This window comes from Podarcis raffonei, chromosome 7 (genome assembly GCF_027172205.1).
Source record: "Podarcis raffonei isolate rPodRaf1 chromosome 7, rPodRaf1.pri, whole genome shotgun sequence".
Lineage (NCBI taxonomy): Eukaryota > Metazoa > Chordata > Lepidosauria > Squamata > Lacertidae > Podarcis > Podarcis raffonei.
In genome coordinates, this window is record NC_070608.1 from 68606130 (window position 1) to 68632320 (window position 26191).

Sequence of the window (26191 nt, forward strand, 5' to 3'; positions counted from 1 at the left end):
GATTCTGTGCATTCTGAAATTATGCAAGTTTAGGTGCCTGTTCCAGCAGCCCATCTTCTGGCTGAGGTCACCCTAGTACAGCCTTCCCTGCAGCTTCCAGATGTTCTGTTCCCTTCAGCTGCAGCCAATAAGGCTGGAATCTGAGGACACCAGCACTTGAGCTAATTTTCTCCCAGTTATTTGTGTTCCGTAGAGGCTTATTCCCTGAACATAGAGGAGCTTGAATGGGTTATATCAATAAACCACTAACCAATGGTTCATGCTTACGGCACTTGTACTCTTTTACTTATTTGCTTACTAAAACTGAAGATGGAGCCTAATCAGGGTTTTGATGTCTTGTTCTTGGTGTGCCTCAAAAAAATGTACATTCGTTTGTGGGAAATGTAGGAGTAAATTATGTTTCATTAGACCTTTCAGAGTAGTGCTTTAATTATAAGCATATGGGGCACAATTCAGTTGGAACACTTTTAAGTCCCATTGATTTCAGGGGAAGTGTTAAGTACATGTCCCCCCAGTGAAGTCAATGGGACTTCAAAGTACTCTGCATTGGCTGCTTTGTATCCCTGCTGTTTAATTATGTTTATGAGGTTATAGCATAACACGCTAAAAGTGTACATTTTTTAAAAGCATCTGTAGTATTTACTGAATTGAGCAGCGGGGGGGAGGCCCTTCAGTCCAATTAATCTTGATAATTTGGGTTGGAGTTTTTGTGCACATTATGAATGCCACCTGAAGGTGATAATTTTAGTGGATAATAAATTTCCTTCAAGCTGTTTTTCAGCCCCATTTTCTATATGGGCCATTAGTAATATGGAAATTGCATAGAGACAGAGAAAATGTTTTCCAAGTGATCACAGATTGCCTTTTTAAAAACCAGGAAGAAGGGGCAGCAGGGGAGCGGAGAGACACCGGTGTCTGGAATCCACATTGCAGTGGTAAGTACTGAAAGGCAACTTTGTGACACAGACAAATGCACGAAAGGCATGACATTTTTTCTTTCGATTGTTCCTGCTCAAGGAGAGCATCCAGGCCACATTTTTAACACCTATGAACTGCGTTGCAGACATGCACGCAGGAAGAAGTACATCTGAAGTCATGTTTATGTCTATCGCCTATCTATCATCTATCTAAAAAGCAGAGACATCACCTTGCCAACAAAGGTCCGTATAGTTAAAGCTATGGTTTTCCCAGTAGTGATGTATGGAAGTGAGAGCTGGACCATAAAGAAGGCTGACAGCCAAAGAATTGATGCTTTTGCGTTATGGTGCTGGAGGAGACTCTTGAGAGTCCCATGGACTGCAAGAAGATCAAACCTATCCATTCTGAAGGAAATCAGCCCTGAGTGCTCACTGGAAGGACAGATCATGAAGCTGAGGCTCCAACACTTTGGCCACCTCATGAGAAGAGAAGACTCCCTGGAAAAAACCCTGATGTTGGGAAAGATTGAGGGCACAAGGAGAAGGGGATGACAGAGGACGAGATGGTTGGACAGTGTTCTCGAAGCTACAAACATGAGTCTGACCAAACTGTGGGAGGCAGTGGAAGACAGACGTGCCTGGCGTGCTCTGGTCCATGGGGTCACGAAGAGTCAGACATGACTAAACGACTAAACAACAACAACATCTATCATCTATATCTATCATCTATCTATCTGTTTATCTATCTATCATCTATATAAAATTTTATTTATGACTTTCAATTTTATACATGTCAATAATTATTTTACCATCATTTTAACATTTCAAAACTCGACTTCCTTCCCCCTCTTTCTGTGGTTCCTTAATATATATATATATTCTGCATATTCCAACTTAACTTAATCATCTTAACTTATTCATCTACTTTAAATGTTGTTGTTGTTGTTTAGTTGTTTAGTCGACTAAATGTATACTCTTATAATATGTTATATGTTTAAATGTATACTCTTATAAAACTGCAGGTTATTACAGTAACCCTGCCAATGTTCTTATCTGTTTAGAGTTCTTTTGTAAATATTCCATAAACCACTTCCATTCTTTTATAAAAAGTTTGTTGCCTTATTTTTTTCCGGTAAGTTTTGCCATTTCTGCGTATTCCATAAGTTTTTGTATCCGTTCTTCTTTCGTCGGGACTTCTTCTTCTTTCCATTTTTGGGCGAATAACATTCTTGCCACTGTAGTCGCGTACATGAATAAATTTCTATACAGTTTGGGTAGTTCTGTCCCCATAATTCCCAAAGGTCTGGGTAGGTCCATGTGGAAGGATTGCATGGGGAATCTATAAACATGACTTCTCCCTTTTGAAGTCATGTTTATAGATTCCCTCCCTTATGGACCTACCCAGACCCTGAAATCATCTTCAGAGGCCTTTTTCTAGGTACCTCTGGCAAATGCAGTTTGGTGGGTGGCCATTAGAGTGAGGGCCTTTTCAATAGGCGCACCCCACTTATGGAATGCCTTCCTCAGAGAGGCTCGCTTGACAGGTAAATTACAGTATTTTCAGTGCCAAGTGAATACCTTTTCCCATGCTTTTCAGATATCTATCTGTCAGTTTGTCTGTCTGTCTGTCTATCTGTCATCTATCTATCTATCTATCATCTATCTATCTATCTAATCTCTATCTATCTATCTATCTATCATCTATCTATCTATATTATCTATCATCTATCTATCTATCTATCTATCATCTATCTATCTATCTATCATCTATCTATCTATCATCTATCTATCTATCTATCTATCATCTATCTATCTATCATCTATCTATATTATCTATCATCTATCTATCATCTATCTATATTATCTGTCTATCTATCTGTCTATCTCTCTGTCTATCTATCTATCTATCATCTATCTATATTATCTATCATCTATCTATCATCTATCTATATTATCTGTCTATCTATCTGTCTGTCTATCTATCTATCTATCTATCTATCTATCATCTATCTATCCATCTACTTAGTTTACTTTGGTTTTGTGGGGAGAGGGGTTCATTCCTGTTGGGTACTGCAGGGCGCATGCTGGAAAAGCAGACCCATGCAACCAGTAGGATTGAACTCTCCACTAACCAACTGGGGAGCAGAGGGTTCAGTTCTCCAGGGTGCTGCTTCCGAGGAGGGAATGTGCTGGCAAAGCAAACCCCTGCTGCTAGCAGGATTGAGTCCTCCACTCATCATCTTGTGAGCAGAGAGTTCAATTCTGCTGGGTGCTGCTTGGAAAGTAATGAAAACCAAATGGCTGGTGGAAAATTTGCCAAGTGGAAAAATTCCAACCTGGCCCCCCAAAATATGGTGACCGACAATTGTTCATAGCAATGTCACATCAGAGCAAAACCTGAAAAGAGGTTGGATGGGTTGGGAGAGCTGGCAAAAGGGCAAAAGAGGAGGGCCCTCCCGGCCATACCACTGTTAAATATCCCATGGCAGACCTCTCCTCTGGCATGGGTCAATTTTTGACATTTGAGAAAGACTGCCCACCTGTCAGTCACCTGGGCCGGACCTAGACAAATCAGAGAAACATTGTAGTTAAACGCATTGCAAACTGTGTATGAGAAATCGGGTTGGCAAAAAATGGAACTCCACAGCGCCATCTGGTGTCACAGTGTTAGGATGAATAACCAACGCATATAAAGCAATTTTTCTTTGCCAGTTTAGCTGAGTCCCTGATGTCAACATGATGGCACACCCTATGCACTATGAGGGTGGAAGGAGATAATGATCTGACCCACTAGGCCAGAAATGACCCCCATCCCTGCCCTACCATTAGGTGGCCACTTCAAGTAGCTGATTTCAGGTGTCATGAAGAGGCCGCTTATTGTTAGGTGCTTAATTTATCCTTGTTGCGTTGTTACTGTCTGTCAGGGACCATGCTACAATGAGGGGGCATGGTGGGAGCTGCCCACTCCCCCTGACCCTGAATCTCCCTAGGAGCATAGTATAGATTTAGAACACTGGTTTGCAAAGGGGCATAGTTCAGAAGGTAAAAGCTGAGAAATACTGGATGGGGAACAGCTAGAAGAAGAAACACTGGAAGAGAGAGAGTTAACAGATTCACAGTTGTTGGATAGCAGTCCTCCTCACCACGGTCGAGAAGAGCTCAGAAAGTCTCAGAACAGAAAGTGCAGAGGGTACAAGATCAGATTACAAGACGTAGGAGCGATGTAGATTAACAGGGATGGAGGAAGGGTAAGCCTTAATTGGGAGCACCACAATTTCTAGAGAGATGTGTTCTTTTGTCTCTCTCTGTGATTATTAAATAATCTAACTGCTAAGAAGACTCCTTTTCCTTTGTTCTGCTTATTTATGGCCACGGGGGAGGAAGCCAAGTCCCTGAAGCCTGACACTGTCAGAAAGGAAAAGAAAAGCTTTGGGCATTGTTTAACTCATGTCAGTGCCAAAATACCTTCATCAACTTTGCATAATACATACCGTCCCTTTATGGGGTGGTTCCAGACCACCATTCTCAGCTCCATTCTGTGCTCAGCCCTTAGACTGAAGTGGGCCAACCATACAAAGAGGAATGAAACCAGGAAATATGGATGGATGAATCCATCACTGTCAGTTTCTTTCCATTTCTCTCTCCCCCCCCCAGTCTTCTGATCATTCTCCCACATTTTTGCATCAGTTTGAAAATTGTCCTCATGAAAATTTGACAGGATTTCAATGTGCATTTCTCCTAATAGACACATGATTGTGTGCAATTTTGTGTAATACACACTTTTCTTTGCAAGCAACACAATATAAGGTATTTTTGTATATTAGTTTTACCAAGATGCATTTTGAAAGCAGGCTTTCCTCTAATATGCAAACTTTTCTACACATTTTTTTTTGCTTGTAGTGCTGCACTGCAAAATTCAGAGTTGTGCGAATTTTGAATAATAGCTGCCTTTCCCTTCATATATTTTCAGGAATTGTGAATTAGGTAGTTTCCCATTAAAATGCAAGCCAAGCAAATTTCTCCCTCATTCCTAGTAGGGAGTAGGTAAAAACTCACTTCTTTATTCTATATTATATTTCAAGAAAACAATTAAACCAGAGGGGTTGAAACAGAAAGCACTCAGTGTTGCCTTCTTTAACAACAAAAATCATATCCAGCTTTTATCAACAGCATTATTTTATTTAAAATGAATGTTGTGACAAGGTTCAGCTTTTATTTTATCAAGTTGCCATTTTCAGATCTTCTGCATGCTGAGACGGAGTCAGAGCATTGGTGATGAAATGTTTTGTTTTTGGATTATTTCTTATTATTTTTAATATACTAGAAAGTCTCAAAGGATTCAGCAAAAGCTTTCCAGTAGATTATTAGAGAATTTTTCAGGACAGGAGAGCAACTTAGAGTAAAGACTAAAGAGTTCATTTGGTATTCTTCATATGTGTAAAATTAAAATTGACAGGATGTAAATATATTATTCACCAATATGTAATTGAAAAGTAGCCCACGTACAATTTTTCTTATTATTTTTCCTATTAAATCTGTAATAGGAAGATAATTTGTAATCTTAACATTGCTACTAATTTCCCCAACCCAAAGCAGAATACATATTATATCTGTGCAAAACCACTTTCAATATTTTTCTGCAGGGTATATGGCAATTAAATATAGCTTGTTGGGGTTTTGTGCAAATAAGCAATAATTATTTAGAGACAGCTTTTGGAGGTGCTGTCTTAATTGCAGAAAACTCTATCCACACTGAAGAGGAAAGCACCTTCCCAAATTATACTGCATTAAAACTTTTAAGCCATTTCAGAGCAGGCATTATGTCCTCCTTCACTGCTTTCTTTGATATATTTGTGTTGTTTTGGAGAGCTGTCCCCTCTCCCAGCCCACTGCTTTGCCACTGATGGTCACTACACTGAGAGGACAGAAAGATCCTGTTTGCCATCAGAGATAGTTGTTTCCATCTTCCTTGCTCCACTCTCTGGCGCTAGGAACCTGCATAGGACACCTGGTGACAGAAGAACTGGCTCAGAGAGAGGGGGGTTCTAGCCGGTTAAGAAGGGCACCATTTCCAGGGGGCCCTGGGGGCCTGAGCACCCACATTTTTGGTTGTGGATGCTCAGCACCCACACCACAGGGCCCCCAAAACAACTTCTGGCACCTTGTGGAGCATTGGAAGTCACGTCCGAGGCCTCGCGAGACCTCAGAACCTGGCTTCTGGTGCCCCATCATGCACTTTGGGCACCCATTATCTGGGGCTCAAGTCGCGCCCCTGCCTGTTAAGTTCCAAAACTAGTAAACTGGTAAAAAATGTAGAAAGGAGATTGTTTGGTGCTCCTCGGCATGAACTTCACAATGTGAAGGCATTGAGTAATGTTAATAGATGTACTAACCGGCTTTATGTTCAATTTTTATGTATTTTAGATAATAATAATAATAATAATAATAATAATAATAATAATAATAATAATTTATTATTTATACCCCGCCCATCTGGCTGAGTTTCCCCAGCCACTCTGGGCAGCTCCCAATCAAGTGTTAAAAACAGTACAGCGTTAAATATTAAAAACATCCCTGAACAGGGCTGCCTTAAGATGTCTTCTGAATGTCAGGTAGTTGTTTATCTCTTTGACATCTGATGGGAGGGTGTTCCACAGGGCGGGCGCCACTACCAAGAAGGCCCTCTGTCTGGTTCCCTGTAGCCTCACTTCTCGCAATGAGGGAACTGCCAGAAGGCCGTTGAATTGTTGATGAACCGTTGAATTGTTTAGTGAATTGAATGTGGCATCCTCTTCCAGGTGGTAGTGCCCTCCATCTCCCATCTGCCCCAGTCATCCCAATGGATAGAGGTGATGGGAGTTGGGTGTCCAGCAACATCTGAAGAGCACTACATTGGTGGTGGGGCAGAAGAGCTGGGGGAAAAAACCACATCTGGCAACCAATGGGTAGCCTGAGAGATGAATTTTCACATCCTTCTAGTGGCTATGCTGGCTCATTTACCAGAAGTGATGTATTGAGCACTGGGAGGCTTAGTTTGGTCAGAATCAAGTATACACTTCCAGAGTTAATGCTAAATACGTTACAGTGGTACCTCTGGTTACATACTTAATTCGTTCTGGAGGTCCGTTCTTAACCTGAAACTGTTCTTAACCTGAACCTAATGGGGCCTCCCGCTGCTGCCGTGCCGCCACCGCACGATTTCTGTTCTCATCCTGAAGCAAAGTTCTTAACCCAAAGTATTATTTCTGGGTTAGCAGAGTATGTAACCTGAAGCGTCTGTAACATGAAGCGTATGTAACCCAAGGTGCCACTGTACTTTTGGTAAATGAGCTACCATAGCTGCTATGGCCATGGAATTTTGTGTCCCGGGCTTTTAAGACTCGTCTACCTATGTACTATCTGAAACCAAAGGGGTGCATTGGTTGCCAGATGTGAAATATATTGACATTATTTCAGCTTTCCTGCCCCACTGTGGCTCCTCCTGTGCTCAACAAATCATAATAGTCTGGAGCCTGGAACAGGATATTACAGCTAGCATCCAACCCCTTTATAGCCACATTTTCTGGAAACCTAGGGATACATATTATTACAGTGAGTTAAGATTCCTTCCTGCTGTATTTTCATCCAACTAGCTTTCTTACAGATAAAAAAAACCTGCAATAACCAATCAATCAGAATCAAATAAAAAAAATGAGACTTCGAGTAATGCTAGGCAGTCTCTAGTTTTTTGAGCCTGGTGTGGCAGGCATGATCCAGGTGATGGGAGTGGGGAGGTGAGATGGGAGACGCCAGTCTCTTCTGCATCAGTAAACTTTGGCAGCTGTCAGAACATGTTTTCTTGAACGACAAGAGCCTTCACAATCAGGGTGTCCATCAGTTAGCATGCACCTATGAGGTCCAGACTCAAACAGTGGTCAGGATCAAGAGTCCATGACCAATCCATTCTGTCCTCAGTGAATAGTATAAGCATGCACCTTTTTTAAAAAAATATGCATCTATCATGAACTTAATTTTTTGTGTAAATAGACCTCAAGGTGGATTAGATCATAGATGAGAGCAATACATGCTATCTTAGCTGGGAAGGATACTTGATGAAAGTCGCCACTACTGCTTCTCACTCACTACGAGATAATGTACCTAAATCAGGGATGAGATATCTGTAGCCTTCCAGAGGCTGGACTCCAACTCCCATCAGCCCAAGCCAGGGTGGCCAATGATCAGGGACAATAGGAATTGTAGTCAGCAAGAATAATAGAATCATAGATTTGGAAGGATCATATAGTCCAAACCCCATCAATGCAGGAATATGCAGCTGTGCCTTATGGGGACTGAACCTGCAACCGTGGCCTTATCAGCACCTTGCTCTAACCAACTAAGCTATACAGCAAGTAACTAGAGGACCACAAGTTCCCTGCTCCTGACATAAAGGAATGTTGGTATAGTTACTTTTGGTTTGAGGAGGTCCTGGTGTGCCCACGTCTCTGTGGGTGTGCCCTAGCAAGCATACCTAGCAGCAGTGGTGGTTAGCAGTAGCAGTGCTCTGAGCAGTGACAGCTGGCTAAGGGCGGCCATTTTAATTTCCCACAATTATTCTCTCGCCTGCCTTTCTCAAAACCACTTTCTGAAATTTTCGTTTATACCTGCCAACCCAATTATTTAGCTGTTCTCCATCAAGCTTTCCCAGTCACCGACGCTCATTGCCAAAGAAATCTTTTTAATTATTTTGAATGCAATAAAGTGTGCCAAATTTTCTCCATAACTACTTATCACTCTCCTAGATTAGGGTATAATAACCTCTTTACTTTTCCCATTCTTCTGTTTCTAAGATACTACTGATTAAATCATGTTACCATTGCTATCATCTGACACGTGCCTTGAAATTCACTAAATAAACCATTTCTTGTCATATGAGAAGCATGTATCCTTTGAACCAATAAGGCATTTTGTAAAGCCATGATGGCCTACATTTCAATCTCTGTGTTTTCTTCTCCCGCTCGTGACCTCCTACATTGCATCCCCCGCCATGAAGACATTTGCTTTCCTTCTCAGGAAACTTCTTATGGTAATACTGCACTTGAACTCCCCACGTGCCTCTTATACCTCCCTCATATGAATCTGCATTTAAATGGCTGTTTTTCTACACAGCCCATCAGCACTGATTTACTCAGGAAGCAAATCTCATATATTATAACCAGGATTTAATTTCTGAAAAGGAGAGGTGCTGGAACTCAAGCTCATTTGTAAGGCATGTTCCAACCACCCTGTACGTCACACAAACATCAAATGAGGTGGCAAGTTTCTTCATGGACTAGAACACTACAGGCTGCATGTTCGGGTCCTGAGCCATACAGCGTGTGGGTCTTCTTATGGAGCCACCCTCCACACCTTTATTGGGTAAGGCACACAGAGAAGGACCTCTGATGAAAGCCAGCAGGACCCAGGTTTATTCATGTGGGGGTAGGTGGTTCGTGAGCAACAGGGGTTCTGAGTTGCATAAGGCTTTATGAGTTGCTCACGAACCACCTATCCCCACATGAATAAACCTGGGTCCTGCTGGCCTTCATCAGAGGTCCTTTTCTGTGTGCCTTACCCAATAGAGGTGTGGAGGGTGGCTCCATAAGAAGACCCACACACTGTCTTCCATTGAGTTGAGATTCCTGCATTGCAGGTGGTTGGACTTGATGATGGTACGAATGCCTTCCAGCTCTACAATTCTAGAATTTTATGATTTGCTGGCAAGCAGGAACCATTCCCTGGATCTGTCGGTGTTGAGTGAGGTGTGACTGGCCAAGTGAACTAGAGTGACAACTCTGATTCTCTGGCCCACTCTGCAGGTATGTTAAGTCAAGGTACAGCACCATACCAGTGTTAGCTGCAACTTCCACTGGTTCATTCCTCTAATTGGTCATCAGAAGGAGGCCTCCACGAAGCAGCCAAAAGAGGCAGCTCTGCAAGGAAGCACTCGCCAGGGAAAAGCCCAGTGGAGGAGATGGTGAGGCGATGGTGGGAAGAGGCGGAAGCCATCTGGAACCAGGCACTCATGAAGTGAACTACCACCACAAACACACAAAGCTGAACTTACCTAGAGGTGAATCTGCACACTTGGGTTAGGGGAACATATTGATATGTGCCAGGTTAGAGAATCTGGGCCCCTTACAGGCAGCTACAATGCATGCAGTGGTCACCCAGGAAATCTTTTTCATTGTCATTGATGGGATCACCCAGTGATCAGGGGCAGCCTGTGCTCAGCTCTAAGTCATGATGCCACAAGATCTGTAGCAGCCACTGTTTTGGGCACAAGTCCCATGGTGACCACCATTTTTTTTACCACGAGTCTCATAATCAACTGTGAGTCTAGAGGCAACCACTGATGTAGCTATGATTCAATGGCAATTGCCATTTTGACCATGATTCATGTGCATCATCATCATTTATTATTTGTACCCCACTCATCTGACTGGGTTGCCCCAGCCACTCTGGGTGGTTATAACTTTGGCTACAACTCATGCAGCAGCTGCCATTTTGGCTATGATTCATCAGGCGATCCCATTGAGAATGAGAGTCATGTGGAGCTGACCAAATTTGGATCAATGCATATAGCACGCATCAGTTTTTCTGCAATACCTAGCACTAGCAGAGGGCAACAGAGTACTTCTATATACTGAGCAAAGCATGATCCCTTACTTAATTAAAACTCCTTTTAATTTTTGTTTGTGGAATGCTGTCCTAAGTGTAGAACATCTGACATCATCCTTGTCAACTTTCAGGCAACAAGCTAAAACATTTTTATTTACCCAGGCTTTTTGTGTTTACATTAGCCTCTATTGTGGCTTCCCTTCTGTTGTGTTGCTAAATGAACATTTTAGAAATTTTGCATAGTATGTTGTCTTCTTCTTCTTCTTCTTCTTCTTCTTCTTCTTCTTCTTCTAAATGGCTTTTAATAGATTTTACCTGTTGGTTATTAAGTCTTTTCAGGATTATTTTTTTTTAAATAAAGTGGACAACAAATGAGGTAAAGGATGATGATGATAGAAGATGCAGGACTCTGCATGCTGAAAAAATGTTCTCTTCTGTTAGAAAATGAGGAGCCAGTGTTTGTGGCATAATTTGGCACTGAGTAGCTTAAAAAAAAACCCCAAAATATCTGGCATGGGGATAATTCTGATGAGGACCATGGCAAGTGCAACCCCCCCCCCCAATACGATCCCAATTTAGTTATCCTATTTAAATATTTGAAAAGATTTGTAGTGGCAAACTCCAGGACATATTTAAGGTCTAGTTTGGCTGTAGGATAGCAGTGTCCAAGATATATTGGAACACTTTTCTCAACACCTACTTTTCTATAAGCACCTATACCAGGTATAGTTTTATCAGCTCCATGCTTTTCATATCAACTAGACTTTTATCCCATACTTATTTCCAGATATGCTATAAGTGTTGACTGTTGTCCTTCATAGCCTAGAACAACACCAAAAATAATTTACCCATGTATAATAACACTTTATTCTTTACCGTATTTCTGTTTACATGCCCCTTGGTCATGTATTGGTCCAAGTCAGGATCCAGGGTTTTTAAAAAATTTTATTTTATTAGGGATGCGGGTGGGACTGTGGTCTAAACCACTGAGCCTCTTAAGCTTGCTGATTGGAAGGTCAGCAGTTCGAATCCGTGCGGCGGGGTGAGCTCCCATTGCTCTGTCCCAGCTCCTTCCAACCTAGCAGTTTGAAAGCACACCAGTGCAAGTAGATAAATAGGTACTGCTGCTGCAGGAAGGTAAACATCATTTCCATGTGCTCTGACTTCCATCACAGTGTCCCTTGCATCAGAAGCAGTTTTAGTCATGTTGGCCACATGACCTGGAAGAACTGTCTGCAGACAAATGTCAGCTCCCTTGGCCTGAAGCGAGATGAGCGCCACACTCCGTAGTCAAATTAGACTGGACTTAACCGTCCAGAGGTCCTTTACCATTACCTTTCTTTACCTTATTTTAGTATTTTATTTAATACCTGCCCTTTGTCAATGGTTCTAGGGCAAGGTTACAACATGATAAAAGCAAGAAAATACAATGGACAGGAAACAAAGAAAACCAATCTTTAAAATCCTATGCAGAATGTAAATAATCATGGCATATTCCCAGAAAGTCTGGACAAAAGGAACCTTGACTTAAATTGCGCTCTTTATGACTATGAAGGCAATAGTTTGGATGGGTGCCTGTGATCCTCATCATGCATATAATTTAGGTCTGTATTATTTGTTTCCTTCACATATTGCATTGGAAGGCGTACTTTAAAAGGAAGAAGAAACACAGCATAAGTAGCACACAGCTGCTCACTTCAGTACATTCCCACCACAAACTGCGTTTGAATATTCAGCCATTCAAACCAATGAAAACTAAAATGAAAACTACCTTGAACTGCACATTAGAGCAACACAGAGAAGGAATCGAGAGCTCTAATGTTTTATTTCCAAGACTGATCTGGAACAATGCAAGAAATGGCCTTATAGAAAATCTCTTTATTGCAGACATGCCATTTCATGCTCTTCTTCTTTAAAAAATAGCTCCATAACTTGCATTATGCTGTGTGAATAGATTGGCATCACAATGCACCAAACATCCTTGGGAAACACAATTGGTTTTCATTAAAAATATGTTCCATTTGGTATCTATTATACCAAAACCAGGATTTAATTTATAAAAATGAGAGGGCCCTGGAACTCACGCATTCATTTGTAAGACATGTTCCAAACTTTCACTCTCCTATTTCAAACCTAATGTACATCATAATATAAATATATAAACCAAAGTAGAAACTGATTGGTGAGATACCAGAGATGTTCATGCAAAGGATCTGAGCTAAGCTGCTGTTGGCCATTCCATAGAATTCTGCCCTGGGTTTTTGGTGCAAACCATGACACCTTCAAGAAGAGACTAAGCCTCATGGGGAATGATAGCAGAAGGATAGGAGAGAAGAGCTCAAGAAACAAAACATTGGAATCCCATAGATAATATTGCTTATAATGTGTTTTTGCAGTGGTTTTCAAATATGTGGGGTAGCCCAGAACACAAAGCATTCTGGGACATCTTCTAGGACGTGCACCCACCACTAATGAAACGTCTCCCTGAGTAATACCAATAAGCTTTTTGGGGATCCCAGAATCTCCATAGACTTTGAAAACCAGTGTTCTAGAAGTCTTCCACACTGCCTCTGCCCTATTCAGTCTGCTCTGGTTATCACTTTCAGATTTAAGCTATTCTATATGTTAGCGTCTATATGCTTAAACCACAGAGCCTAGGACTTGCCGATCAGAAGTTTGGCGGTTCAAATCCCTGCGACGGGGTGAGCTCCCATTGCTCGGGCCCTGCTCCTGCCAACCTAGCAGTTTGAAAGCACGTCAAAGTGCAAGTAGATAAATAGGTACCGCTCTGGCGGGAAGGTAAACGGTGTTTCCATGTGCTGCTCTGGTTCTCCAGAAGCGGCTTAGTCATGCTGGCCACATGACCTGGAAGCTGTCTGCAGACTAACGCTGGCTCCCTGGGCCAATAAAGCAAGATGAGCGCCGCAACCCCAGAGTCAGTCACGACTGGACCTAATGGTCAGGGGTCCCTTTACCTTTACCTATATGTTAGCAAGGCCAGAAGAAGAAGAAGGCCAGAAGAAGAAGAAGGCCAGAAGAAGAAGAAGAGTTTGGATCTGATATCCTGTTTTATCACTACCCAAAGGAGTCTCAAAGTGGCCAACAATCTCCTTTCCCTTCCTCCCCCACAACAAACACTCTGTGAGGTGAGTGAGGCTGAGAGACTTCAGAGAAGTGTGACTAGCCCAAGGTCACCCAGCAGCTGCAGGTGGAGGAGCGGAGACGTGAACCCGGTTCACCAGATTACAAGGCTACCGCTCTTAACCACTACACCACACTGGCTCTCTACTTGAAATGGCCTCTTTTTGGATGCAGTTGCTTGGTGCCTTCTCCACAATGATATCATACCGTTCAGTAGCGGCCTGTGTAGCAGGGCAGAGATGCCTTCCTGACACCTGCATCACTTCAGCTTTGGATGGAAGAGGAATCTGTGTTAAACTGATTTATACACAGAAGATGGCAGTTCATCTAGTCCAGCCCCTGCAATTCAGGAATCTCAACTGGAGCATCCATGATGGATAACCTCTGCTTAAAATAATCCAAATCAACACGGGATGGTTTCCATGGATAAATGTTCACAAAACACTGTGCGTAATTTTGTCCCTGCTCTTATTTACACACACATTGCCCAGCATAAAAAAGAGATAGTCTTCGTTATGTCTTATTCGTGTTTGTAGTGAATTTGTAATGCAAGAAATATAGATTCTTTACTACCAAAAGATATGGGAAATATGGTATTAAAGAGCTGAACTGTTTCTTTATTGAGGGAGTAGTGGTAAGCTATCTGGTAATACTTGTCAGTGAGATGGTGAGGAGACCTCATGTCCTAGGAAAGCTCAGGAGGGTTTCAAATACAGGAAACAACAACAGTAATGGACCCCAGCAAGATGGCGACTCTGAGAGACAGAGAGAGAGAGAGAGAGAGAGAGAGAGAGAGAGAGAGAGAGAGAGACAGAGAGAGAGAGAGAGAGAATGAGAATAGTTTGACTGCTTGTCAGGACAACCCCAGAGATGGGGTTGTATTTCTTCTGAAGGACCAGATATGTAGCTTAGTAATGAGCCTAGTAATGGGTGCAAGTAGATAAATAGGGACCGCTTACTGGCGGGAAGGTAAACGGCGTTTCCGTGTGCTGCGCTGGCTCGCCAGATGCAGCTTTGTCACGCTGGCCACGTGACCTGGAAGTGTCTCCGGACAGCGCTGGCCCCCGGCCTCTTAAGTGAGATGGGCGCACAACCCTAGAGTCTGCCAAGACTGGCCCGTACGGGCAGGGGTATCTCTACCTTTACTTTAATGAGCCTAGATCCATCTTTGTCCAAGTGTGGTAAGAAAACTACAACAAACCCCTCAGAAAATGTCTTCTGAGAGGTTGTTGGACACCCCTAGTTTCTTTTCTCAACCCAAGTGACCAGTCAATAGTTCTCTCCCTGTTTCCAAAGCCATTCTCCTAAGCACAGCTACCTGAAAGCAAGTTATGTCTACATAGCAGAACTTTCCCCACATGCTCAAGACTGAGGTTCAAGAGAAGCACGATGTTGATAGCAGGAAGCCATTTTGCCAAAGGAGAGAAAAATAAAAAGACCGAGGAAGAAATCAGCATGGTCATATAAGAAATGTTTTTAATTAGCTGAGAATTGAAAGTGCTTTTACAGAGAGGAGACGCGCGATTACTTCAGCTGAGCACAAAAGAGGAGCGAGCGGCCGCAGCATTAGGAAGACAAAAATTATGAAAAAAATGGCAATTAGTAATACAAAGCTTGGAAATATGGTGATGTAAGGCAAGGCTTTAAAGCTGTGGGACGGAAAACATGAGACGATTGTAATGTAAGGAACACAAAGCAATAAGAGGTGACAAAATGGAGGCTCGAGCCAGGCTTTTAGTCAACGTTAACAAGGAAAGCTGCAGGCCTGTAAAGGGAAGATACAGATTAATGAATGTATTCAGTTATTGTGGATGTTCAGATGTCAGAAGAGTCTAAATGAAATTTGCCCAAGAGTAGGGGGGGGGAATAGGTGCAGTAATCATGGAGTCATGGGCAATTATGCTCTTCATCTCTTGGAAGATAGGAAGATCCCAGAGGACTAGAGCAAAATAAGCATAATACTAGGAATTCTTGATGGGAAAGCTTTATGTATTAAGAGATTACTATTTGGTAAATGATCAGAGAACATTATGAGAACTAGCAGCCACAGGATATAATGTGGGCAAGGGGTGGTGGTGGCAGTTTGGGTTTCATCAAGAGCAAATCATGGCAAAGGAACCCATTTTACTCTACAGTGGATGACACTGTGGTCTAAACCACTGAGCCTCTTGGGCTTGCCGATTGGAAGGTCAGCGGTTTGAATCCCCGCAATGAGGTGAGCTCCCATTGCTCTGTCACAGCTTCTGCCAACCTAGCAGTTCGAAAGCATGCCAGTGCAAGTAGATAAATAGGTACCGCTGCAGCGGGAAGGTATATGGTGTTTCTGTGCGCTCTGGCACTCGGCACGGCCCTCTGTGTGCCAGAAGCAGTTTAGTCCTGTTGGCCACATGACCCGGAAAGTTGTCTGTGGACAAATGCCGTCTCCCTCATCCTGAAAGTGAGATGACCACCCAACCCCATAGTCGCCTTTGACTGGAGTTAACCGTCCAGGGGTCCTTTACCTTTTACTCTACAGTGTACTACTTGTCTTTGGCTTGGTGCCAATAGCTCCTGTGATGGCCTTGTGCTACGAAAGGCCAGGTGATGTACTAACTCCATTTAGGGTCACAGATACTTTCTGTTTTAGTTGGGACTAAATGGAAGAAGGGGTGAGTGTATGCAAATCAAGGATCATGCTTGATTCTCAATGGCACAAAGTAATCTGGGAGCAAGAATCAACGGTAGTTTTCACAAAAGGGTGTCCCCAAACTCAACAACTTTACCTTTAGCCATATAAGTGATTTATTGGCATTCAACTTATGGTGAAAGTTCTGCCATTGTGGATGCCCTCTACCCCAAACATGGATCACTTGGATTCCACTAACATGAGCACCTAGAGAATTATAAGCCTCACTATGAAGAGAACATATTGATGCTCACAATGGGTCCTTGCAAATACAACAAAAGCCCAACCTGATTCCACCCAACAGGTGAACAGCCATTTTGCTTGGCTATAGGAAGAGCCACCTCCCAAGCTGCCATCACAAGGTACTGTCATGCTCTGGACTGATAAAAAAAATAGGCACCCACGCAAAATTATTGTGTTACGCAAATACGCCCGGTTCTCAATGTCTCCCATTAGCATGTATGGGACAAAGCAAATGGGTCACAACACAGTCTGGGGTACAAAACCTACTGTGGAAACTGGAGGCAGAGAGAAAGTTGAGCCAATGATCAAGGGCAAATGTTGGGGACTGGGCAGAGGAGAAAGAAAGGTGGAGACCACTTCCCCATCCTGACCCTTCCAGGGAGGAGGAAGAGGAAGACAGTATAGATTTAAAACAGGGGTTTGAGGAAGGTCGCAGCTCAGAGGCAGATGAGGGGGAAAGCTGGGAAATTGTGGGAGAGGAGGAGCAGGCAGAGCCAGAGCAGCAGCTGGCTGACATGTCATTAGAAAGCATTCCAGACCCACCATCACCCAGAACCTGGGAGGCCTTAAAAGTAGGAGAGCAAAGAGCTCAAAGTCTTCTTCTTTGTGGAACAGGAATTCAATAATATGAAGCACCCATCATTCCTATGCTGGACCACAAAGCCATCTTCCTAGCCCCCTCACTTGTAAAGCTTGTACGGACGGTGCCAGGATCCCTCCGTCGCCACTACAGCCATGAACGGAGGATCCTCTACATGCGGCTGTAGTGGCGATGAAGGAATCCCACCACCATCCGTACAGTGCTCGAGTGGTGCCGGCGGCAAACCGTTATGTACAGTGCATGTGTGGCATCGTTACACACAGCGCATGCATGCGATGTTGCACATGCGCTGTACATAGCGGTTTGCCGCTGGTGCTGGGATCCTCTGCTCACGGCTGCAGCCGCGAACGGAAGATCGTCCACATGCCGCTGCGGTGGCACGATGGCTGCTTGCGCCACTGCGAGCCCCCACAGGATGCCTTCTTGTCACCTCTCCCAGACATGGCAGACCCAGGGCAAACCACCACCCCCATTGCGACGCCACTGCCTGCATACACAGAGAACTTTTTAAATATGCATCTTCTCCTGCCATGTAATAACTACTAGTAAAATGACTGCATAGTAACCTTGGCTTCATTGTGCTGGACTACATTGTAAGAGTTGCCACCAGTGCTTTTTTCTGGGGGGGGACGAAGGGGTACACGTACCCCTAAACATTTTGTGAATATTTGTACTTTCGTCCATTTATGGTACAGTGGTATCTCGGTTTAAGAACAGTCCGGTTTAAGAACGATTTGGTTTACAAACTCCACAAAACCGGAAATAGTGTCCTGGTTTGAGAACTTTACCTCGGTCTAAGAACGGAATCCGAACGGTGGAAGGGCACTGGCGGCGGCGAGACCTCATTAGGTAAAGCGAACCTGGGTTTAAGAACGGTTTCGGTTTAAGAACAGATTTCCGGAACGGATTAAGTTTGTAAACTGAGGTACCACTGTATTTATTTTTCCTGATTTGGACTATAAAATGGTGATTTTCTTGAGTCAAAATGAGAGTACCCCGAAACATTTTTTTAAGAAGAAAAAAAGCACTGGTTGCCGCCATATTTTACCTGAAGCAAAAAGGCCAAGCAAACATGGAGGTTCCTGAAGAATTTCAAGGGAAGCGTTTACAGCCGGAGAAATTCCTCAGGGGGCTCCACACACACCTATTCATTACTAAATTATCATTACCAAACATCTGCTGCTTATAATGGATGCTGACATTACAGTACGACGACAAAGTGCCAAGGAGAAGTTCAATCCCTCCTCCCAGGCTCACAGTGAATAAATGGAAATTGCTCTCTGGGCTTATAAACAAGCAAATACAGGGAAAAGTTACTATAGCAGAGTTGAGTGTTTCAGTGTTAATTTTCTGCCTGTGGAGGAAAGGAAATGAGTGTGATCATTTTTGACAAATCACCTTTGGTAGCCCATAGGAGAGTACACATTTGTATTTGCATTTTATACTGAATATTTTAACAAGTCATTATGAAAAACAAACACTCCTTTGCTTTAATATTAAGGGGTGATTTAGGTGCAGAACGATAATGGCAAAGGTGGCTTTTTCTTTAGCGACAAAGATTACGCCTCCGTTACCCAGACTCAAAGCATGTATTAGGCTTAAACACACATGCCAATGGTTAAGATTAAATAGGAACAGCTGGTGAATTGCCAACTTATCCTTGAGGAAATTATCGGGTTTTCTACATGAACCGTTTCAGGTAAGGGGGAAAGATGATTAGAGAAGGAAAAGGAGATTTCTTGACTGGGGATCGATAGGTGAGCAAAATCTCTACTCGGCCCCTGTGGTGGAAAACAAGATGGCAGCCTCCTCTTTACACTTACAGAAGCAGATCAGAAGGCAACTGGATCTTAATTCAATGGTGGGAGTGTCCTTCATTACAACAGAGGGCAGCAGGCTAGTTTACGGGGTTGTTGTTGTTTAGTCATTTAGTCGTGTCCGACTCTTCGTGACCCTATAGACCAGAGCACGCCAGGCACTTCTGTCTTCCACTGCCTCCCGCAGTTTGGTCAAACTCATGCTGGTAGCTTCGCGAATACTATCCAACCATCTCGTCCTCTGTCGTCCCCTTCTCCTTGTGCCCTCCATCTTTCCCAACATCAGGGTCTTTTCCAGGGAGTCTTTTCTTCTCATGAGGTGGCCAAAGTATTGGAGCCTCAGCAGACCATATTTTGTGCTCTCCTCTTTCACCCTCATTAAAAGGTTCTTTAATTCCTCCTCACTTTCTGCCATCAAGGTTGTGTCATCTGCATATCTGAGGTTGTTGATATTGCTTCCAGCAATCTTAATTCCAGTTAGGGATTCATCCAGCCCAGCCTTTTGCATGATGAATTCTGCATATAAGTTAAATAAGCCGGGAGACAATATACAGCCTTGTCGTACTCCTTTCACAATTTTGAACCAGTCAGTTGTTCCATATCCAGTTCTAACTGTAGCTTCTTGTCCCACATAGAGATTTCTCAGGAGACAGATGAGGTGATCAGGCACTCCCATTTCTTTAAGAACTTGCCATAGTTTGCTGTGGTCGACACAGTCAAAGGCTTTTGCATAGTCAATGAAGCAGAAGTAGATGTCTTTCTGGAACTCTCTATTTTTAGTTTTCTAGTTTTCTCCATAATCCAGTTTACGGGGTACTACACACTGAAAACCATACCAAAATGTGTAGTTTAGGGAAAGGATACATACAAAATGTAAACCATTTGAATACAATTTGTTTCTTTTTTTAAAAATCTGCAAAAAAGAAGAAGAGGGGATTAAGCCTATCATGGAGCACAAATGAAACCCACACCAAATGAAAATGGTCTTATCTGACAAGCCTTACTTCAGGAGTGAAGTTTTCAGTGTGGCACAGTAAAGAAAAGTACATCAGTAGATCTTAAGGAACTCTTATCCGGAGTCCTCCTAAGTCACTTGAGCTCCTTGTTTCATTCCCACTAATTCCTTCTCTTGTTTCTCGCTCCAAGTCACTAGGTACATATCCCCTTACCCCTTCCATCTGCTCTGTTCTTATGAGGCTTTAAAAAAAAAAAAAAATTCCAGACTAAAATTGCTGGTTGCTAAGCAACACCACCTCCCACCTTCCCCCGGGGCAACCTTTTACTTATAAATATGGAAAGCATGAGTATTGTTTTAGACTTTTTAAAGATTCATATGCCACATGTTTGCCTAGTAACACATGCGGGGCAGGAGAGTCACACATATTAACCCGTTCTTGATTAAGAGGGTGGCCCTATGTTCCCTGCTGTCCCCATCTGAACTAACAATGTCCCTTTCCCTCAGTTCCATGAGGTCACTACATAACCTATGGAATGATGCAGTCCTAGTTTGGGACTGGCTATCGGGAGAGAGCTGTGCATGGTTATCCCATACAACCATTTACAACAAATGAGAGATGAGCTTTGAACAGACACAAAAGAGAGGGCAGTTGGAAAAGAGGGAAACTCCAAGTCTTTTATACCAGAAAGGAGGGAGCCCAGTCCTATTTATGTGTGCTCAGAAGTACCTGGGACATACTTTCCAGATATGTTTAAGATTGCTGTCCAGACTAGATGCCCTAAGCAAGTCCATGCAAGATGCTTTTTTCACATGCCAAGGAATTTGGGGTAAGATGGGAGCAACGGAAGTAATTGAAAAGGGGATGCTGAAGACGAGATCATTTCCTCACCGTGTGAGAAGAACCACACTTTGGTCTATTTCTAAAGCCCTCTTCAGTGTCCCATCAGCAGGTCAAGAATCATATAGGGGGGTGTGGCGTATGCCCACCTAGGTGTGTGACATCATACTGGGTTCATAAGGAAAGGGTTAACTAATTGTAAAATGCCTAACCAATAGTAACCCAAGGGGAGGAGTTAGAGTTGGAGTTGTTAAGAAGAGTCTGGAGTTAGAGAAGAGATAGGATAAGTCAGTGGGTTGGGCTAGTCTGATGTGAGAGAGTGAGAGAATCTGTTAAGAGGAGTCAGTCAAACAGTTGAGATAATCAGTCAGAAGGTATTAGGAAGGTATAGGCCGGTAAAGAAACTAAAGTTAAGAAACTGACCAGAATATTATCTGAGAAACCATAAACTTGTTAATACTTATAAAATAAACTTGTTTATTTGGGTCAATTTAAACAACTGTCTGGTCTCAGTGTGTACCCGAGAGTAACGGGTTGGTGGCAGCGGGGAAGCGGGCACAGTGGTGGCACAGGGATCAATAGACCGTCAAACGTCCGGGGACCCTGTGTGATCGCCACAGGGGGTCGTTGGGATAAGTGCATAACCAGGCACACTATCTAGGGAGGGGGCCGGAATTCAGTGAGGGGGCTGACTCCACTCAAAGTTCTGCAGCGGCTGTGTGCGCATGCTGTGGGGCTTGCTTGTGTCATGTGTGCAAGCCACAGGGTGGCCACACAACACAGCAGCACCCCTCCTGGTTTGTGTGAGTGATGTCAGCATGCCATGGGGGGGTGCACACACGGTGGGCTGACATCACGTGGCCCTAGCCCCCTCAATTACAGGGGCAAGGCAGCGCACACAATCTCAACCATCCTCATCATTGCTTCGTTGCTTTCTAGGAGTTGGTGCAGTGGGAAGCCTCCAAACAGGAATGACTATAAGGGAGAAGCTAGCACATTCATCCCACTTGCCCTCTTCACATGACTCCTCACATGACTCCTCTCGCCCCTCCTCATGTGACTATTTTACTTGCTGCTGGAACACCTGATGAGGCTCAAAACAGGGTGCATCTGAGCCCAAACTCTTGAAATATATCTGGAAACTGAGAGTTTCCTATCAAAGAAAGATATATATTGCCATTCTCCCATTTTTTATGCACTTCAATGCAGCTAATACGATGGCATTAGTAACTATTGACAGACAGTTAACAACATTCTTTTCAATGCGTGACAGTTTTCCACAAAAAAACACCAAAATAAATTTGTGTTTGCATTTCACATAAACACGTCTTCAGAAACCTACTGCTTTTATGGGCTCGCTGTATATTTCATTAGTTGATGTCATTAACATAAAGAAGAGATGCTCACCCATTATAGATCATTACTGAACCACTGGGTTCAATTTATGGTGTCTCTGATCAGATATTCATGCACACACACTTAACAGTTATTGCCACAGACATAAAGCTTCGTGTGCCTACTCAGGAGTAAGCCCCACTGGGTTCAAGAGGACTTACTCCCAGGTATAATTGAGTATAGGATTGCCACCTAATACATCTATGACAGATAACATTGGGGGGGGGTGAGAGACACAAAAAGGCATAACCCAAAAGAAAACAAAGTCACATATTTTTCTGAACTCCAGAAAACAATTCAAACACAACATGGCCTTAGGACGGGACAATTTTTCTAACAATATTCTGGCACAACTGTGGCTGAATAATAAAGGCTATCCACACTTAGCTACTCTTGCCTTTAAAAAAAACAACACTTTACTAGATGGATGCTCATTTATTTTGGCATTTTCACTAAAATACTAGAGCTGGTCTGAATATTCTTCAGTCATCATCTTGGGATAGAAACTAGCAATTTCAGTGGGGAACAATTTTATCTCCAAGAAACACTTAGGCTACAATCCAGTACCAAGTTTTCTGGAAGTCTTCACTTCTTCTATTAAAAAATAATAATAATAAATTCCAGTCCACCAGCATTTGCTACACCAGTGACATTTCCCCCTCTTGGCTGCTGCTTTCTCCTCACAACAGCGAGAGAAATCATGCAGTGGCTGTGATTCATGGTGCACGAGGAAGTTCACTGCCACTCCACCCTACCCAACAGGTTGTGGTTGTGTTGCTCCATGCCAGGACTGTGTTGAGGCAGGGCAGCAGCAACACTGGGAGAGCATCAGGTTGAGAACAGTGCAGTGGCATGCAGTGAATTTTTTTGTAGGGGGAAATTAGGGCCAGAGGCGCCAGCTTGTGGAGTCGCGCATGTGACTTTGTAACATCCCAATGTCACGTTAGTGAGCATCATGCCTTCCTCCCTAAGCTGGGCAGAAGCTTCCTGGGCTTTGGGATGGAGGTGCTAGGCCTCTGACAGGATGCTGGAGCCCTGCTGCCCCCTTCTCAAAACCAGGCGGGCTTTGGGAAGATGGCAGGACAGGTCTTGGACCCCAACAAGACTTCTGCTGCTCAGAAGGCCTAGAGACTCTTGAGATGGGGGCTTTTCTTGCGTTCCAAGTTTTCATCTTGGATCTGCTTAATTTTTGCTGTTATTTGTATTAATTGTTTGTATCTTTATTGTTGGGACATGGGTGGCGCTGGTAATTTATGCACCTAGTTCTTAGAGGAGGAAAACAAGAAAAAAAATATTCTGAATCTCAGAAGCCAGAACAGCAAGAGGGATCGCTACGCAGTGAAAGCAGCAATCCCTCTTGCTGTTCTGGCTTTTGGGATAGCTGCGCAGCCTGCATTCAGTAGCTTAGGGCCTCACCAAACCTAAATCCGGCCCTGCATACACAAATGTGAAGAGATTCAGAACTGTAAGCTGGCCCTCACAGGATGCCACAGGACGTGACAGCCTTGAGCTCAATGGTCTTGCTTTTTACCCTGCCAGCCAGTGTTGTGCACTCCCTCCTGAAAAGCACTGCAGATAGCAGCCAGCGCTAATCCTGCTTAGCGTGAGGCCGGATGCTGACAGCAGCGTCAAAACGTTCGACACCCCTGTTGTTGCTCAGGAAACGATGGAATATTCCCCCCCCCTAAGTGCAACTAAAGGTAGAGCACAAAATTAGCCATGTCATTCGTATTGTGCCGCAAACCGACAAGGCCCCCAACTATAATTGCATGCGCGGCATTTTACGTAATTTTCTTGTCACTTGTAACGGGTTGACATTGATGTCGCAAGCTTTTTAACCACCTTTTTTTATTAAAAAAAAGGAAAAAGGAAAGATGCTAACAAAAGCAAAACCATAAAAGTATAGGAATTGTGGAAGGAACCTGGGGGCGATGAAACGAAGATGCCTTATTCACAAAGGGTGCATTAATAATAGACATGTGTGGGAGACAGTGAAGTATCTTGGGAAAGTGTGGCTTCCAATTAATGGGAGGAAAGTAGAAGGGAGCCAATTTTAAATCAGAGCAATGTTCTGGCTAATGTAGGCTTTATATCTGAAACTGCTTGCCAAAGCAGACCCGGCTATCCCCATCTCTGATGAACTTCTGCTGGTAGGCGGAAGGTGTATTAACTGGTTGTATTTATTGATTTTAATGATGATTTTTACCTGGCTTGGTTTACATTTTCTTGTCTTTTTCTTTTTACTTAGTATGTTGTTGTTCTTATTCTTACATATTTTCCTCAAGACAGCTTATAGTAGGGTTGCCGCAATCCGGTCAGAAAAGTTGTTGAGCTATTTTTCAAGTTTGGCCAAAGTTGAAAATCACAAATGAATGAGGCATTTTTGAGCTTTTTCTGAGGAAAATCGACAAGAACAACATGGCCGACATGGGCTGCCATACATCTGGATTTTCCTGGACATTTACACCCAGACTCTGCTTGCAGCTGCAATATTCTGAAAATGTCCGGGAAATTCTAGATATATGGCAACCCTACTTATAGATAAAAGTAAGAACTTCTAAAACATGGGGGGGGGTGTAACACATTTTATGACTAGACTTGAAATGCCGCTTACAATATTTACAGACAAATGTACCAGGAAAAAACTCAATTAAATGGGGGGAGCTCACCAAGACCCACAGCAACTTTCAAGTGGTCAGTGGGAAAGACGTGGAAACCTTTGGTCTAGATCAGGCTTTCTCAAACTCGGCCCTCCAGATGTTTTGAGACTATAATTCCCATCATCCCTGAGCACAGGTCCTGCTAGCCAAGGATCATGGGAGTTGTATCCCAAAAACATCTGGAGGGCCGAGTTTGAGGAAGCCTGGTCTAGATAATTAGTGTTCCACTTTAGCCTTCTAATTGGCTAGACCTGCTTTCCTAAATGTCAGTCATTGCGGTGACTTCAATCATTGGCTAAAAGCTCTGAAAGGCGGAAACTAGCTAGCTTCTCACAAAGGCAATGGGGAGAATACACATTTTGTGTCATATCTCAGGTTCTGCAGATGCTTGGAGCTTGCTCTTTTGCAAGAAATAAAGAAATAAAGAAATATGAAAGAAAGAAAGAAAGAAAGAAAGAAAGAAAGAAAGAAAGAAAGAAAGAAGGAAAGAAAGAAAGAAAACCAGGAATCTGAGAGATATGGTTCATGGGGAGGGTGAACGCTCCCTGCATGGACACCCATGTTTGATGCTTGTTTTTATGTGGAGATCATTAGTATTTGCATTTTCCATTCCTGTAGTGTGGATACTCTCTTCCATAGAATTCAAACTGTAATGCAATAAAACACAATATGAGAAATAAAAGAAGGAATTCAAATACAATTAAAAATCATTATGCGTATTCAATGCAATTAATGTGTTGTTTCCCCTTGTTGAGTAACAAATCCACAAACATGCCATTTGTGTCATTTAGGGGGGAAAAACCTCAAAAACAATTCAGCTGACCACGGTTTGGTAACCCTTGATCTAGAATTTTGATTTTGAATTTTTTCCCTGCAGGTCTTTCCTGGTAAAGTGTTTAATACTCCATAGAAAACTGAGGCCTCTACCTGTGATTGGGGAGTAATGTCACAATTAAAAGGCATATTGTATCACCTTGCCAACAAAGGTCCGTATAGTTAAAGCTATGGTTTTCCCAGTAGTGATGTATGGAAGTGAGAGCTGGACCATAAAGAAGGCTGATCGCCAAAGAATTGATGCTTTTGAATTATGGTGTTGGAGGAGACTCTTGAGAGTCCCATGGACTGCAAGAAGATCAAACCTATCCATTCTTAAGGAAATCAGCCCTGAGTGCTCACTGGAAGGACAGATTGTGAAGCTGAGGCTCCAATACTTTGGCCACCTCATGAGAAGAGAAGACTCCCTGGAAAAGACCCTGATGTTGAGAAAGATGGAGGGCACAAGGAGAAGGGGACGACAGAGGACGAGATGGTTGGACAGTG

General features: G+C 43.1%; 1 long non-coding RNA gene across 2 annotated transcripts in view; it reads right to left on the bottom strand.

Moving 5' to 3' along the window:
- Positions 1-14290: 14290 nt before the first annotated feature.
- LOC128417876 (uncharacterized) overlaps positions 14291-26191 on the bottom strand; it is a 28566-nt gene continuing 16665 nt past the window's right edge. For both annotated transcript variants that reach the window (XR_008331578.1, XR_008331579.1), the window contains exon 2: positions 14291-14449. This is a non-coding gene — a long non-coding RNA (uncharacterized LOC128417876). The remainder of the gene's footprint in view (positions 14450-26191) is intronic.